General features: G+C 43.8%; 1 pseudogene; it reads right to left on the bottom strand.

The window, feature by feature from the left end:
* LOC138847407 (SUMO-conjugating enzyme UBC9 pseudogene) overlaps positions 1-18,856 on the bottom strand; it is a 49,240-nt pseudogene that overhangs the window by 10,629 nt on the left and 19,755 nt on the right.

Below are 18,856 nucleotides of genomic sequence, written 5' to 3'. Positions count from 1 at the left end.
TGGCTCAAGTGGTTGGGTGCCTGCCACTTACGGAGGAGACCTGGACCGAGTTCCAGCTTTGGCCTGGCACAGGCATCATGAGCTTCTGATAAGGAAATATGTGGATAGGCAATCTCTCTCCCCCTCCCTCTGTCTCTACCTTTCAAACATTTACTTTTTAAAAAAGTGTTGCCAAGTACTGCCAAATGTCCCTGGGGCAGGGGAGGGGTTCAACTTAGTTGAGAGCCAGTACACTGCAGGGGGAGGGAGACATCTAGTACTTGCACTCCAGATTCCACTGCAAAACTCCAAACTGCAACTTCTGCTGATGTGCTGCCACTCTCCTCCATCCACCCTGTGCAATCCCCCAGACCCTCGTTAAAAGGGATTTCTTTATTCCTCCCCCTAAAACACAACATGATTAAAAAAAAAAAGATTTATTTATTTATTTATTTGAGAAGTAGAATTACAGACAGAGAGAAATAGAGAGAAAGGTCTTCCATCCACTGATTCACTCCCCAAATGGCAGCAATGGCCGGAGCTGGGCTGATCTGAAGCCAGGGGCCAGGAGTTTTTTCTGGGTCTCCCATATGGGTGCAGGGGTCCAGCACTTGGGCCATTTTCCACTGCTTTCCCAGGCCATAGCAGAGAGCTGGATCGGAAGAGGAGCAAATAGAGGCACCACAGTGCCGGCCCCCAACACAGCACAATTTTACAACCCAGGGCTTTAGCGTCCCACTGGACTCCACCACAGATGTCTGATCCCACTTTCTCTCATGCTGACAAACAGAAGACAGTCATGGCAGATTTCCAAATAAGCCAATTCTCAGAAAGCACGGGGCCCAGGGTGGTGATCAAACTGCAGATCCCGGGAAACATGACTCCAGAGGCAAGGAATTTGTCAGCTGAAAAACTGAATGTTCTCCTAGTTTCAGGATAGGAGGAACCCCACAAGTCAGCATTTCCTGAGTTGCTCTTTCTCAGAATCTGTCTTGAGGGATGCTAACAGGTATCCTGAAATATGTGATGCTCAAGTCTGAAAAATTATCTTTGATTTTCTGTTGTTGTTGTTGTTAAAACTAAAGCTCCCAGAGCAAAATCAAGAACATCTCCCAAATTTACTTGTCCAATAAATTGCATTTTCCTTCTGCTCCAATGATGTCTCCTTCCGTAGTGAGGGTTCCAAGCACCAGTTTGGGAAACCAAGACATGAGGTACTATCCACCTATTCATTTTATTCTGTCATTTGTGGCCTCCTTATGTCCCATTTCCTCAGCCTTACCCCTCCCTCCTCTACCATTTCACAAACAAAACCACAGACACCAACTACACATGTGCATGTGTGTGTGTGTTCACAGACACACACACACACACACACACGGTCTTCCATTAGTTCAGTGCATATCAAATTAGTTTTGGCAAATCTCTTCTTGTTGATTCCAGTTTTCAAAGGCACCACTACACCCAATTAGCTCAAGCTGAAGTTGATGCCAGATATTACATCTCCTCCCCACTGGAAGAAAATGCAGCTGCCAACTTCCTGAAAAATGGGTCACTGACTCATCATGTCCATCACATAAAGTCATCATATCAGGCCTCTCCGCTAGCACCATATTTCACTTTTTTAAAAAGTCTTAAAACATGCTAGTTTATCTTTACTCCAAGCACTTCATTCACTGTGTGATACATATTTACATAAAACAGGTCAGTACACATACATATTGTGCTCAAAAGAGTAAGACTGATGCAGGATAAATGACGAGTAACTCAACTATACATCAAGGGTAACACACAGTAATACACAGTTCTCAAGGTTGCTGCACTACACATGAGGGAACACAAGGTCCAAATAACATCCCCTGACACACAGGAGTATCTCACAGTGTTAACTGCCTGCCCTTCTTCCCCAGAGTTTGCCCTACTACAGGAAACAGTATTTCTATCCCAATTCCAGTGCCACTAAAAACACTGACACAGATCTTTAGTGGGCCAGCCCATCCTGCAGCCTGAAATCCAGCCAAGTCAATTTCCTTGACATAAGGGTACAATCCAATCTTTTCCATTCCCTCCCACAGTGATTGGCTACACCAGTCATGTTAATTTCCACATCTCATGGGGGTGAGGATTTTAGTCTCTTCGGAAACCATGCATTTTCAGCATCATACACATACACACACAAATACACTTTAGAAAGCATGTTCCCTAAAGTTGAAAAGATGGCTGAATGGCATTTTGCCCGGAGCCTTCTCAAACCAAGCCAAATAACTGGGTCTGCGCCCCAAAGGAGGAGAGAGAGACAAGTGTATAAAGGAAACAAACACCAAGCCTTTCAGAAAGTGACCACACAAGAGCTCCAGCACTGGCGTCATTCACTTGACTGACCAGGCGGCCTGCCAGATGAGGCGTTGGTAACTCAGTGGCTTTAGGATAAGCTCAATCAGGGAGGAGAGCAGAGGAAAAGATACAGCTTTTTTGTTGCTGCCGCCAAATTAAGAGTTTCCGAAGGATCAAGCAGCAGCAGCACAGTAGAGTGGCACTCAAAGGACTTCGGTACAGGTGGGAAGTGACCTGCTGCCCATGGCTTTCCTGCCCCTCCCATTGTGTGCATTGTATCAGCGTAGAGCCCAGAAAAAAAATAAGATTTTTCTCCAATCAGTAACGATTTTAAGTATTTAAGAAAATGTCTTCTTTAGTTGTCTAACAAAGAATTTTAGAGCTTAGCACAGACAGCAACGGAACAAGTGCTGCCTTACTCTGGGGTGCTTACAACCACCAAACATTCCGAACTGCAGGGAACAGACTGCTTGGGGGAGGGGCAGTAGAACAGTTTCTTGCCAAAAATACAACCATTGTTGTTATTTATCCGAACACAATATTTTGTCATTTTAATTGTCAGCAACATCAGCTGGATATTTTGTAAAAGGCAGCACAGTTTTCAGCAGGGCATGGCTGGTATACATGGGTTTTAGGACAAAAGTGTTTGAAAATTAAGGGACCAGGGGCTGGCACGGTGGCATGGAGGGTTGAGGTGCAGCTTGTGACGCCAGCATCTCATATCAGAGTACCAGTTTGAGTCCTTGCTGCTCCATTTTTGATCCAGCTCTCTGCTATTGTGTCTGGGAAAGTAGCAGCAGTGGAGCCCAAGCGCTTGGGCCACTGCTGTCATATCAGAGACGTGCATGGATTCCAGGCTCCTGGTTTTCGCCTAACCCAGCCCTGGCCTTTCTTGCATTTGGAGAGTAAGCCAGTGGATCAAAGTGCGCTCCCTTGGGGCTGGTGCTGTGGCACGGCAGGTTAATCCTCAGCCTGTGGTGCCGTCATCACATATGGGCTCTGGGTTCTAGGTTCTAGTCCCGACTGCCCCTCTTCCCATCCAGCTCTCTGCTGTGGCCTGGGAAAGCAGTAGAAGATGGTCCAAGGCCTTGGATACCTGCACCCACATGAGAGACCAGGAAGAAGCTCTTGGATCCTGGCTTCGCATCAGCATAGCTCCAGCCATCGTGGCCATCTGAGGAGTGAACCAATGGAAGGAAGACCTTTCTCTCCGTCTCTCCCTCTCACTGTCTATCTCTACCTCTCAAATAAATAAATAAATAAAATCTAAAAAAAAAAAAAAGACAGGGTTCTCTGTCTTTGCGTGTGTGTCTTCCTCTCCCATTTCTTCTCTGTCACTCTACCTATTTTAAAAAACAAAAACAAAAAAAAAAAAAAAAGTAACCAAAATTTCACTGGGAGAGGAAACAGAAAATACTAATACTTTATTTCTTCAATTGAATACAATTAACATTGTCTCTACCACTTTACTGTCATATAGCTCCCTAACTACTTGGTATTAGAACTGGAGGGAAGCGTAACAGTTTACTCTTGTTCAATGTTACTGTACAATAGAAACACAACTACTAAAATGGCAGCAGAAAAAGGAAGGAAGCATGGCCAGAAACATTATGCTAAGTGAGTACAAGCAGACACAGAGAACAACGAGTCCGTGATTTTTACTCATGTAAGAAACGTCCAGCATAGACAAGTCTAATTCACAGATGTGAGGCTGATGCAGTCCTAGTGGGTAAAGCTGCTGCCTGTTATGCTGGCATCCCATATGAGCACCAGTTCGAGACTCGGGTGCTCCACTTCCAATCCAGCTCCTTGCTAATGCACCTGGGAAAGCAGCAGAGGCTGTCCCAAGTACTTGGGCCTCAGCACCCAGGTGGGAGACGTGAAAGAAGCTCCTGGCTTCCGGCTTCAGTCTGGCGCAGCCCTGGCCATTGCAGCCACTTGGGGAGTGTACCAGTGGATGGACGAGATGTGTGTGTGTGTGTGTGTGTGCATGCATGCATGTATGTGTCTTCTCTCTGCAACTTTGTCTTTCAAATAAAATAAATTTTAAAAAACATTCACAGATGCAGAAGAGCCATAGCAACAAGCAGCGGCTCCCAGGAAGAACAATGTGTCTCAGGTGGGATGAAAGCAAGTGACCACTAGTGGACATGAGGGTTTTTTTTTTTTTCAGGTGATGCAGACTTTGTAAATTCGACTGTGGTGAGGGTTGCACAAGTCTTTGAATACACTTAAAATTATTAAGTGGTTTACTGAAAATGGCACACATTCAATTTGTGGGTTGTATGATACGTGAATTATATCTTAACAAAGCTGCTTTTTAAAATTAAAACACACTCTCATATAAGCATGCACACAAGTAAAATGCACCATCTGTTACAAACACCAGCACACACAAGAGTGCACATGTGTGCCTTACTCCTCCTATCCTTGCCTTATCCTCAACAACAGAATCTTTTCTCCTCTGGATCTTAGACCAAATTTACCATACCTAAGAATCACCTGTGGGCTGTATTGTAAAGAGTAGATTATGATTCCTTAAGCCTTAGGCAGCGCCTGTGAGTCTGCATTTCTAGCAAGCCTCCAGGTACTGCAAGATTAAAAGGGTTGTATCAGCACACACCAAAAGACCATGCACATACAGGCATCCACACAGTAACTTACATTATAAGCACTGACCACAGCTACTACCCAGAATACTGCCACTTGCCACACATGGGAGAATATCTGCAACGGGTTATACCTCTCTCTTCCTTGAATAAGAAAGGAGACAGGGACAATGACACCACTGACCTAAACAACCAGGTGTCCCTACACACAGGCAGCTCACCGGCTTGCCTTCTATGCCATCTTCTCCATTGACATCTCATTTGTAGAACTGGACCCAATACTATCAGCTTCTGATTGCACAGAACTGTTTCCAATGGGAAATAAGACAATGAATGTAAAAAGAGCTTAAATAACCATAACATATTCCTATATGCTCACAAAAAAAAAACACTGATAGAGGCAAGTTGTCATTACAATTCCCCAGAGGGAGATACACACATAAACACACACACACACACACACACACACACACACACAAAGCTGGGCAGACTTTGAGGGCCAGCAATTCCTGAGGGCTCCCTCCACAGCACTAGAGCAGAGGCCAAGGCAACAACCACCAGCTGCCCTGCTCTAAGCAAGGCAACTCCAAGAGCAGAAAGACGGCAGTGGCCAGAGTTCACCGCACTATGAGAGGAGGTAAAAGCTTTGTTCCACGTCTTCAAGATCCACCCTCTTGCTGTGAGAATGTCAGTGCGAGATCATAAACTTAATAATGGGGCAGCTCTTGTTACCAGTCAGAGTCTCAGACACACCTATGTCCCATACTCAACCCACACACATCTCAAACACAGCACCACAATCATGTGAAATTCAAGGTGTGTGATAAAGCTATAGCCTGGAGGAAACAAAGGCAATAAAGTCCTAAATGAATTTCCCTTACTATTAAATTACAGCACCCTGAGGCCAAGAGAAATCTTATTTCACTGCAGAGTATATTTTAGTTTCCTTGAATGATTTCAAGCAAAAGCAAAAATGAAAAAGCTGAAATATATTTGTTGTCTAGTGTGTACCCAAATGTACCACATGAAAATTAGTCTTGGGAGTTACTTTCATAATCATGAAACCATTCAAGAAATACAGAACTTGTGATGTATTTCTCTGAAAACAGCTTAAAAAGTTTAGAAAATTTGTTAAAAATTACTGATTCACTCACTTATGAGTCTTAAAATGAGATGGAGTTACTCTACATTTTTCTTCAACAAAATAATTGTTAAACTTTATGAAATAAAGACTAATAAATGATATCTTCCTATCTTAAGATGATTATACTATATGATGTCTAGTCTATGAATACTTAAAATTAAAGAGGATCTCTACATCTTTAATGAAATGAAACTTGTCATGTCAAGTCTTAGAGAAATAAGGAAAAATCTAGCTTGAATTGCCAACCAACCCCCCTCAAAAAAAAAAAAAAAAAAAAGAAGGAAAAGAACAAAAACAACAATAACAAGAACTTCGACTAAAAAAAAATGACAGCCTTATTTAATGCCCTGGCATTAACATCCCATCTTTGTTCAGACAGCAATTTTTTAACTATATTAACTTTAGTGTATGGAGCCTCCCACCTAAAGAATGAGATAACTAAATATAATGTATTCAGCAAAACGTAATCGTATAACATAAAAGAAGACCTCAGTATTAAAGGATAGGGCCCTAGTTTTATTACAATTCTGTGAGTCAACAAACTAGAAGATAACTTGAGATTTTACACCAAAGGAAAAACAGAGGCTTCTGCGATATGCCATGTGTGATGCCACATCCCATATCAGAGTGTTGGCTTCAAGTCCTGGCTTCACTCTGACTCCAGTTCTTCTGCTAATGCAGACCCCAGCAGGCAGCAGGTGATGGCTCAAATAGTTCGGTTCCTGCCACCCACGTGGAAGACCTCAGTCAGGTTTCCAGCTCCTAACCCGTGTGAGCATTTGCAGACTGAACCAGCAGATGGAAGATTCTCATTCGTTCATTCTCTTTCTCTCCACCCCCCTAAACAATTCTTAATTCTAGACATTGTTAACAAAAAACTTTAGAAAATTACTGTACTTCTTAGAACAGCTTTGCTTATTTAAAAAATATTAAATTCATCCACCCAAGAAAAACACTACCTATTAATTAGCCACCTTGCTGCTTATAGACTGATTTCTAAGCACATATCATAACAGTTCAAGAGTCTCCCCAAATCTCAAGTTTACACTGCAGCACGCACACACTGACAGAGACATCTTCATCATTCAAATCTGTCAACCACTTCAACCCACCTGGCATTCAGACATCAGCTTCTCCTGGTCTTTCTTGACAAACTGTGAACTCCTTGGAAACAGAAATAGGACTCCAGTGCCCTAATGCCCAGAGCAGGTGCCTATGAGACAATATACGCAAACCGAACACAGAGAATCTCAGCCCAAGGCTTACACACAGCACAGACCTTCAGGAAGCTCATTGGTCATCATTTCCATAAGGACTCCATTAAAATGAGAAAAGGGGGACTATCATTTACTATATGGCATACCCTTATGTGTATTTTGGTATCTAAGCCTTGCAATACCCTAACGAAGGCGAATTTGGAGAAGGTGGAACTCGTTCACAATTGCACAACTAGAATGTGTTGGGCCTTGATTCAAATTAGACTCATAGGGTTAAAATGGTATGCAGTTGCTCCTATGACACACTGACTACATCAGGGAAAATCCATTTTGGTGGTACTAAGAGCTCTGCCCTCCATGTAGCAAATAAATTCTCTAGCAGTATACCTGCATCCAAAAGTACATTTGTTAGTGGCCACTCATGGGCCTGCAGCTCTCAGAGTCACAGCAACATGACCTGTGAGAGCACAGGTGTGGTGCACCTTGCGGTGGCTCCCAACTGTGCCCCACCTCACCCCCATTATCAACGATGGCCTAGGCAAGGATGAGCGGAGGAGCCCGTGCCCTTTGGAAGGGCCACTCTCTGCTTAGCTGCGGACCAGAAATGCAATCTGTAACTTCCTTTTAGAGAACAGGGTCTGTCCATATTCCCAATAATTCTCCCCAAACCCACATCAAACATAGAGGTTGCACATTAGAGACTCACAGCTTTGATACAGCCCAACAGATCCATTTTTATGAGCCCCAGATGTTGCTGAAGCCTGGAGCAAAGATCAGCTGTAGTGAGCTCACCTTCCCAGCATCCACGGCTCTCCAGATCACTGCTTCTGGTAGGCTCCACTAGTCTACCTGCTTGCAACATGCAGGCATTTGATTTGCCATACCTGCACCTGTCAGTGTTTTATGGTTAAGAGCCCATGATCCAAAAAGTGTTCATGAACCTGCTCAAATGCGAGACTGAGCATTTTGAGATGGAAAGTTTTTCTCTTCATTCCCAATCTCTTCACAAAATCCTCAGGGGAAAAAATACTGCTTTAACTACTTCTTTGCTGCTTAGGCTATATATTTATGACTACCTGACTTCAAGCTCCAGTTTCTCTGTTACAAACTGTGATCTTGAGGCAGCTACGGTATCTCTGCACTTTCATCTACTCTAATGGAAGTGGAACTACCAAACATAACCACCTCACTGGCTGAGAGCATTACTCTTCATTCAGTGCTAAGTAACACTGTCACTTGCTAAATGAACCCCATTGAGAGCCAGGCCCCGCCTTCATTAGCTCTGTATCCCCACTGGCCCCAAAGGTGTGCCACGGAAGTGACAGATACTGGGATCAGCTTACAACTGTGCCCAAGACCAGGGAAAGTGCAGATCACCTACCTGTCAAGGTAGGTCTCTGGGATCTCCTTCCACTAAAACAGTGTTGCTTCACTCAACAATGGCTTTAATTATTGTAAGTCAAGAGCAATGCAGCCACTTCCATGGAATGTTTTCTACATTCAATGGAACTAACGGGGATAGATTACATCTCTACTGGAATGATATTGAAAATCATTCATGTTTTTCTTCTTAATTTCAGGCTCAAATTCAGTTCACAACTCCTTTGCTTTGAGCCTTGAGAAATGCATTCATTTGCTTTCTTGAAACGTCTGTGTGAAGAGAACAGTGAAGGTACATGGAAACATTCCCAACTCTGTCAAACCTGAGAGCTCTGTTCCTAACAGCACTTTGCCTACAGAATGCCCAACAGCTCAAGGTATCACTGTGCCTCATTCATCAAAAGTCACTTCACTTCACTTGACCCAGCCTATCTGGGTGAGGAAGGGTCCAATCTATTCATTTTTAATCAGAAGTTTAATTTTTTCCATTAAACAGATTTCTAAAAAAAGGTTTGACCACAAAGAGGCCTGCTTACAAATTCCAAATTCAAGAATATTATTTGATTCCTAAATATCTAGTTTCCTCAGTTCTTCATATATTAATGCAGATCAGCTCCCCACAGATTTTACTTTAATTGCAAGAGATGAGTTAAACGGGAAAAAAATCATGAGTTTCTTCAAGGTAACAAACATTTCATACCAGCAATGAGCACACATATTTGGAACAGAAAAAGCAGTTGGTAAATCATGAAATGAGCTGTATTTAATCCATAAGTTTGAATGATCAGTTTGAGATGTATGACATATCAAATGAAATTATTTTCATTCAAGTTCAACCTAGGCAATTCTGCTATGAAACAAACACAATCACACACACACACACACACACACACAAGCTTGTTCAAGACTGCTGGAACCTCTACCCATTCAAAATGTGAAAAAACAAGTCAAAAATAAAAATTTCACATCCTATGGTATAAAGTAAATATACTCATATACATTTACTATGCAAATAGTGAGCTTCTAAAATATACTTCGGAAAAATCTTTAATAGGATATATTCCATCAGCTAAATACATCATTGTTTTAAAGAACCATCATAAAGTAGTCCCTTCCCTGCACACACAAACCCTCGGCCTCTGCACCTGGGTAAAGAACAGAGAGCTGGAACGGGATTCCCAATGAACCTCAGCCCAAAACCTCGGTCCTCAAATCCTCCTTACAGCACAGGACAGTATCCGTGACAACAATACTACAACAATAACAAATAGTTAGCATTCCTTTGTTACTTGTGTGTGGAAACACACTGTGCCAAGTGTCCAAGATGGATAAGCTCAGTGAATTCTCCTAATAACCTCCTGGGATACTCATCTTCGTCCCCACAGAAGCAAGTTTAGAGACATCAGCCATCTGTGTGAACTTGGTACAAAGCAGCTGTGGCACAAAGAGGGTCAGGCGGTTTTCTTATTGAGCTCTATGCTGCCCCAACAGAAAACTAGTTGAAAATGTAGCTGGAAGGGCCGCAGCCAGTGAGAAGGGCCAATCACTTTGCTCCTGAGGTACAGTTCTCTCACCTACACCAGGAAAGTGTTACAGCAGCTGACGGATGGAAGGCCACTTCCTGGACAATAGTTTCGCGCCAACCATAGGAGACCAGGAGACCCACATCCCACTGTGGCCAGAGGAATCACTTTGAGTATTTAACTGAACTAAAATACACATAACATAAAATTTGCCATCTTCACAAGTGGCATAAAGTATATTCACATTTCATGGAATCATCGTCCCCTACTCAATCTCTGACCCCAGAAAACAACAAGGCCCCACTCTAAAATTCCCATCTCTGGTTTTCACTGCTCCAGGCCCCTCACCGGCAGGATCATACAGTATTTATCTCTTCATCAATGGTATATGTACTTAGCATAATGTCCCCACAGTCTGCCCATGTTGCCATAGTGACGGGAAGCCCTTCCTTTTCAAGCCTGAATCACAGTCCCTTTAAATATGTACATCACATTTTGTTTATCCTGTCCACCCTTGGGTTGCTTCCACCTTTTCCTGATTGTCAATAATGCTGCTATAAACCATGATGTACAAATAACTCTGAGCTTTTAATGAGGCAAATGGCTTCAATTTATGCTCCAAAAGGAACAGATGAGAACATGTCTCTTAAAGAAATAAAAACTCTGTGCCAACCTGAACTAAGCCAGCTTCTCTAAGCACAAGCCCAGAGACTGGTGGCAAGGCTTTGGGAGCAGCCACATCTATGTTCCCTTACCAGGTCCAGGCTCCTGAGGCAAGCATGACTCTGCACAGGACTGGAGAACAAACCAAAACCACTACCTAAATAAAATAATCTCTAAAAATGTACCACTATGAGGAAGATTTAATGTACTTTGCGGGGAGTTAAGGTGGGTTTTTATTGACAGCATATCAATTTATGGAATAATTGCAGGATTTCTTTTAATCACCCCTGCACTTCAGTTCAAACCTTGGGGTGGGGGGTTATTCTTACCTACAAGATTTTTTTTTTCCATTTTGGTGCAGGTGTTTTCTTTTTCCCCCACCTAATTTTTCCTAAAAATGGAATCATAAAGAGGGAATTCTAATAATCAATGGTCACGGTGGCACTTGTTTTTTAATTCTTCTTTCACAAACCAATTAAGTTATTTTTACATTGCTAGGTATATAAGGACCTTATATGAGGGGTCAAGGCTCACCTAGAAGGCATGATTTATTCTTTTTAAAAAAAAAAAAAGATTTATGTATTTATTTGAAAGGCAGAGCCAAAGAGAGGCAGAGGCAGAGGCAGAGAGAGAGAGGTCCTCCATCCACTGGTCCACTCCCAAAACAGCCACAACCGCCAGAGCTGGGCTGATCCAAAGCCAGGAGCCTGGAGCCTCCTCTGGGTCTCCCACGCAGGTACAGGCGCCCAAAGACATGGGCTATCCTCCATTGCTCTCCCAGGCCACAGCAGAGAGCCAGATGGGAAGTGGAGCAGCTGGGACTGGAACCAGTGCCCATATGGGCTGCCAGCACCGCAGGTGGCGGCCTCACCCACTACGCCACAGAGCCGGTCCCAGGGATTTATTCTACAGTCCTCAGATGTGCCAATCTCCTGGAGATTCAGGTGAACAGGGAAAGGCGGTTAGTGGCCTCCACACTGGAATATGCTACAAAATACTTGTAAAGAGAAAAGCAAACCTGTTATAAATGTGTTCTGGTTGAAATGTACCAAATCAGAAAAGTCTTTTATGTTTTATGACAATGTAGCCATAAAAGGGTATTGCCTTTGACTGTGGTTTGACATTGATTTCCTAAGCAAAACAAAAGAATCACTGGGCTTTTGAGGTAATTAAGTTAGAGCAAACAGTCCCTCCACATGACACAGCATCGTTGCAGGTGACAGGACCAGTCACTCGGATCACATCTAACAGACCAAGTGGGTTGAAGCAGCCTGCAAGACAGCCACACCTTGTGTACCACAGAAGACTTGGCTGGTTTAGACTGTGCACTGAGACCACCTTCAAAGGTTCCCACCAACAATAAAAAAGAAAACAAATGAAAACATGGGAGGCAGGAGACCAGCAATGGCATTTCAATGCACAGTCGCATGAATAAAGATCACTTCAGTTTTCGCTTATCCCAATCCCGTGGAGGGAGGGCCCTGGGATGCCATGGGCTTCCTGTCTGGGTTCAAAGGAGAGCTTCCAGGATGTCTGAGTGCCATCCTTCAGTCTCTTTCCTTGTTAAATCCCAACATCCAATAAACAGAGCTGTCCATTTTTCAGACTTTAGATGAAGAGTGCCAAGTTTCAAAAGGTGGCAGAGGCCGGCGCCGCGGCTCACTAGGCTAATCCTCCGCCTAGAGGCGCCGGCACACCGGGTTCTAGTCCCGGTCGGGGCGCCGGATTCTGTCCCGGTTGCCCCTCTTCCAGGCCAGCTCTCTGCTGTGGCCAGGGAGTGCAGTGGAGGATGGCCCAGGTGCTTGGGCCCTGCACCCCATGGGAGACCAGGAAAAGCACCTGGCTCCTGGCTCCTGCCATCGGATCAGTGCAGTGCGCCGGCCGCAGCGCGCCGGCCGCAGCGGCCATTGGAGGGTGAACCAACGGCAAAGGAAGACCTTTCTCTCTGTCTCTCTCTCTCACTGTCTACTCTGCCTGTCAAAAAAAAAAAAAAAAAAAAAAAAAAAAAGGTGGCAGAAGCAATTGGGGAAGCATGAATTAAGTTTCATTCAATTAAACCACGAAGTTTTCTGCAATGTCCTAAAACGGTGGGGTCTCGGGTACCCCTGTGTGGGTGATCTGTAAGAAGCCCAGCCTAAAAATACGTTTCTTGATGTCCAAGCTTGATTTCTCTTTTAAAATTACTAGAATTTTAAGTAGTTTCACCTATGTGATAGGACCCAATCCACTAGAGACAGATGAACATTTCCCTCCACTGAGATAAGCTCCTCCAATGGCCACAGCCAAGTTCCAAGGGCAGGATTCAACAAGCTGCCAATAAAGCGAAGCTACTCAAAATGACCGGAAAGAAACACTCAGGGCTCCTCTATGCATCCCAGAGGCTTTGAAAATTAACAATATCATTTATCCACTCACTGGCTTCCCCTGTATCCCTAGAGGATGGAAAAATGCAGCTGTTGTCCCAGTTCATCTTAAAACACAACCATCTCTTTCTTAAGCTTAGGCAGGAAGATACTTTCTATAACTAAAAAAGATTATTCTCAAAGGACAAAAGGAAATACTAGCCACATAGCTGCTGAAAAAACACAAATGTATTCCAATGAATTTGAAAAACCAAATACACACACACAGAGAGACACGTAAAACCAGCATTTCAACCTTTAAAGAAAAAAAAAAAAAAACACCAAGAAGGGAAGTGTGAGTCATTAATTACACTCAGCTATTTCATGGAAAGCAACAAGCTGCTTCAGAGTCTAAAAATAGCCTCTGAACACTAAGCTCCCTCCTTACTTTTCTCCCTTTCACCACTCTGCTGTATGCCCCTCGGTAAAAGATGGGTTCAGGTTAAAGCATACGATATGACGTAACACACCATGAGCTTCAACAACCAAAAAGAAATCAACCCATGCCGGACAGGCACCCACCCACCCCCCAAACAGGAACTGAGCCATCAGCCGAAGATGCTGGGCAAGGTAGTGGGGCTGGAGAAACACCAAACACACGGGGGCGCCCAAGGAAAGCCTCAGTAGTGCACATGCTTCGGGAAAGGGCCCGAGGGGCCCACTCACTAACAGGAGATGGGATAGACCACAGTGGATGTCTCGGGACTCATGCAAAAGAGAAAAAAAATCTTGGGACAAAATTCAATGATATCCATTGTCACCACGGTTCCAATCCACATTACAACCGCCATTTCCTAAACCCTTAACTCGTGTGATATTTTCATCTACCATTTATCCCTTTCTTCCCTCTGCCATCCAATGATCTCTCACGTAGAACAATGGCTAAGAGTTTTGTTTTGTTTTTCATAAAATCCCAAGTGTGCCCCTACATTGTAGATTACCATGAAACCAATCTTAAAGTCCATTCTGCACAAAATCCAAAATAATGGTAGACAGTCATTGAACCAGAGTGCATGTGTATTAGATGCTGACCATAGTTCTAAAATCAGTATGTCTTTAGCAAGAAACAATATATAGACACCTTACAATAGGAGAGAAACAACATCCCACAGATACATCATTAGCAAAATTATGCAGCGAGGTCATCCCTGTCTGCAGTGCGTGGAGGGCTGCTCTATAATTAATGCTTTATTAAACTGTTCTCTGAAGCGCTGTCGGAGAACAGATCAGATCTAAGCCAGCTGCGCTGTTTCATGCTCCCGCCGAGGGAGGTGTGTGTGGAGGTGGGCTATCTGCAATTCTCCTTTCAATGTTATTCTCTTAGTTTTGATGCCTTTAGGATTTTTTTTCTCTTGTTTCAGTAACTGTCTTTCAAGGCTTAAGAACAGAGGACATTTAATGAAAAACAAAAGAGTTTAAGAACAGAGAGAGATGCTTAAAAAGCTGTGTCTCTATTAAACATTGATCCAGTTTGTCGAGGAGGGCTTTGTGCTGTGGAACAGACTCCAGTGTTCATGCAGTTTTAATGAAAGCGCTCCTGCACCCTGCTTCCTCCGTGTTTGACGTGCTGTTCGGTACCTGAACGCTTGAAACATCCCTAACACAGCAGTGAGAAGGCCAGAAGTGGGGATAACATTCATAAAGCCAAAAAGAAGGATTATAAGTATTGGAATACTTACAAAAGGGTATGTCCCAATTTTGTTTTTCACAAGCAAGGTATGGTTTATATTAAGACTAAAAATACATACTTAGTTGTTTGTATGTATTTTTTCAAGGAAACAATATGAAAAGAAAATGTTGAAAGCTCGCATCTAGAGATAATGATTAACATTATAAACCCTGTTCCAAATCTCCATCCATTGACAAGGCAGACACACGCCATGCCCACAATTTTACACTTGGGCACATGCTAGAAATGCCTCACTAAAATCTGGTCCTACCCTAGGCATAGCAAGGAAAGGCCATCCATGTGAACATAGCATTGCATCATCACCTGCAGTGGCCTACAGAAACCCCCTGTGCCACTGAACCACAATTTCCTTAACATTAACACAGCAGTGAATTGTGAACATCTGCCTCATTCACATCTCCAGTTATCCAACTTGTGACAAATCCTAGGAAGTGCCTTAATCAAAGGTAGTCTCCCTAACAGCACATATTGCCTACCTGACAGCCAAACAGGAAGAAGCTGCAGGATACAGGGCCCCAAGTCCCAGCCAAATCTGGGCTTAGTGAGTTTTATTTTTGAATTGCATGCTGCAAATCTGAAGTCCCTTAGTCATTTCAACCATCTTGTGACTATCAGACTATCCCAGATACTTCATCTTTACAGGCAAAATCACACAACTTGATTCTACAGCCTCTACATCCTTTCATCATGTTCAGGAAGCATTTCTCCAGCTCAACAGAAACCACAGCTTCCTTTTGCTACTTTTTATCTTTTGACCTTCATATTTTCCAACCACTGAAAATTTCTTAGTATAAAGTGTGACATAAGGACTCAGTTTTATAATGCAAATGATAACTAATTATCTAAGCATCATTTACTAAATAATTCATTCTTCTCTCCGCCAATTTGAAAGGGTACATTTTTTTGGTATACCAGATCATTACAATATACTTATACTGCTTATTACTGGATTTTCTATTTTGTTCTACTGACTGAATTTATTAAATGATTCATTTAAGGTCTATTTCAGCAACCAAAGGTGAACTAGCAGCATCAAAACGCCCTCCAGTGTTACCCAATGGCTGTAGTACTCTGCAAAAGTGGTTACCTTCTGTCTGTCTCAGGTTCTTCATCAGCTAAATGGGTACACAGTGCAGAGCTCCAGGCTACTGTGGGGCTCCATCTACATGGTAAGCGCTATACACATGTCACTTAGCCTTATCAGCATCCTTCAAAGTAAGCAGAGATTTGATCCCTGCCTTAATTTGGAAACCAATAAAGGAGATGGGAATTTAATCAAATGACCACAAAACGAATGCACAATCACAAACCATGGTTAAGTGTATCAAAAAGGAGCTGACCCAGGGCCAGCACTGTGGCGCAGCAGTTAAGGATGCCGCTTGTGATACCACCATCCCACAGAGGTGCCAGTTCATGTCCCTGCTGCTCTACTTTCCATCCAGCTCCCTACTAACGGCCTGGAAAAGCAGTGGAAGATGGGCTGGCATTGTGGCCTAATGGGTAAAGCCTCCACCTGCTGCCACGGTCATCCCATACGGGTGTCAGCTCAAGTCTCTAATGCCCCACTTCCAATCTAGCTCCTTGCTAATGTGCATGGGAAAGCAGCAGACAATGGCCCAAGTCCTTGGACCTCTGCACCCACAAGGGCGACAGAGAAGAAGTCCCAATGTTGTAGCCATTTGAAGAGTGAACTAGAGGATAGAAGGTTGGTGTCTCTCTCCCCCCTCCCCTTTCTCTGTCTATAACTCTTTCAAAACAAATAATAAAGGAGCAGGTGCTACAGCACAGAAGGTTAAACTACCAGCCACAGTGTTGGCATCCCACGTGACTGCCAGTTTGAGTCCCGGCTGCTCCACTTCCTATCCAGCTCCCTGCAAATATGCCTGGGAAAGCAACAGAAGATGGCCCCTGCCACATATGTGAGCGACCTGGAACAAACTCCTAGCTCCTGGCTTCTGCCTCGCCCAGCCCTAATCACTGTGGCCATTTGGGGAGTGAACCAGCAGATGAAAAAAATCAATCTTTCTCTCTCTCTCCTCTCTGTCTCTGCCTTTCAAATAAATAAATAAATCTTTAAAAAAATAAATCTTAAAAAAAGGAAGCTGATCCAATCTAGCAGGCCAGAAAAGGGCATTCCAAGAAGCAACATCTGGATCAAGGATGAAGGATGCGCAGGGTGAGCTGGCCGCATGGTGACAGCAGTGGGGCAGCAGGAGCCATGTGAGCCTGCCACAGAACTCCACACCTACCTGTTCCGGGAGCATTATGCATCCTGTCCCCTTGGCTGGCAAGTCCACAGATGCCTGGTTTTTTCTCCGTTAAAATTCACATCCTTGGAGAGACACCCCCATGACTACTCAATTCTAGGAGCCAGAGACACGATCTTTGGTAATAAAGGTAAAAGTCACACCACACAATATTACTCATTCAACAGAAAATACTCCTCCTGGAGGTGCTCCAAGACCCTAGTTGCAAGATACAAGAAGTGGTTCTTTATCCTCTGGGCTAACCCCTCTGGATGACCATGTAAAAATGTGCAAGTGCCTGGAAACCATCATCTGCTCTTTCTTGCATACAAATAACAGTGCCCTGCTCACATCTGGAATCATTTGACCCAGTAACAGCATCCCCTACTGCACCTAATAACATTGAGCCTATCTACATACTGAGAAGAATGTTGTCTCCCTCCGCAACACAACTGCAGGTACAAACTCCGGGTCAGAGTTCTCCAGTATGTTTCTTTGTTGTACTTGTCACAAATTTCAATCATGTATTTTGCATGATTAGTGTGTCTCCCACTGTACTGCCAGTTTATAAAGGCAAGAAGTGAACATTTTGTTCACCTCTCTAAACTCATAACTTCAATATAGGGCCTGGCAGGTAAATGATTCAATGCCTACTGTTTGTACACAGATGACCAGAGCACAGACAAGGGAATACCAGCCCTGTGTCAGGGTGGAGAGTCAAATGGACAGGCCCTTGCAGCTGACTGTTTATGACCCTGGTTCTTGCAACCTGAAGCCACTGAATGACTTTAATCACAGAAGTGGCATACAGACAGGTTGGGTGTGGATAAAATATGAACCCACTGAAGAGCAGGAAGGAATGCCAGTAGAGCAGTCAGAAGAGAGCAGAGGTGTGCACCTCACAGGTGACCTAGGCTGGACTAGGCTGCAGGTGGCAGCGGTGGTGAGCAGTGAGGCCAGTGAGCAGTGGACAGTCTGAAGTACTTCCATGACGTTCCAAAACTGCCTTATAAGGCAGGTGTTTGTTGCAGCAGTTAAGAGGGTACCTGGGATGCCCACAAAGTAGCTGGGGCCCTGCCACACATGTGAGATCCAAATTGAGCTACTGCAGCCTGGATTAGGACTGGCCCAGCCCTGGTTAATGCGCGTATTTAGGGAGTGAATCAGCAATGGGAGATTTCTATCTCCCTTTCTTTCTTTCAAATAAATAAAACTGCCTTTAAAACTGATTACGGGAACAAGCACTGTGGTGCAGCATGTCAAGCACACAGCTTGGGATGCCTACGTCCCACACAGCAATGCCAGTTCAAGTCCCACAAGCCCCACTTCTGATGCAGCTCTCTGCTGATGGGCCTGAAAGGATGGCAGACAACGGCTCACCACACTGGGAGACCCAGATGGAGTTCTAGGTTCCTGGCTTTGGCCTGGTCCAGCCCAAATTGCTGCAGGCATCTGGGGAGTGAACCAGTAGTTGGAAGATGTCTCTGTGTGTGTGTCTGCCTGTCTCTCCTTCAAATTAAATGAATTTAAAAAAAAAAAAAAAACATATTATGGCAAGCTCTAGTAGTTTACAGGGATAAACTTGGCAACAGAAATGGATTTTCTACACAAACAGCAAACTTCAGAATTTAAGACTGTACAACACAGAAATAAGTCACTGTATTGAAAG

This window comes from Oryctolagus cuniculus, chromosome 1 (genome assembly GCF_964237555.1).
Source record: "Oryctolagus cuniculus chromosome 1, mOryCun1.1, whole genome shotgun sequence".
Lineage (NCBI taxonomy): Eukaryota > Metazoa > Chordata > Mammalia > Lagomorpha > Leporidae > Oryctolagus > Oryctolagus cuniculus.
The sequence above is the reverse complement of the archived record's forward strand: the minus strand, read 5'-3'. Positions and strand labels throughout refer to the sequence as shown.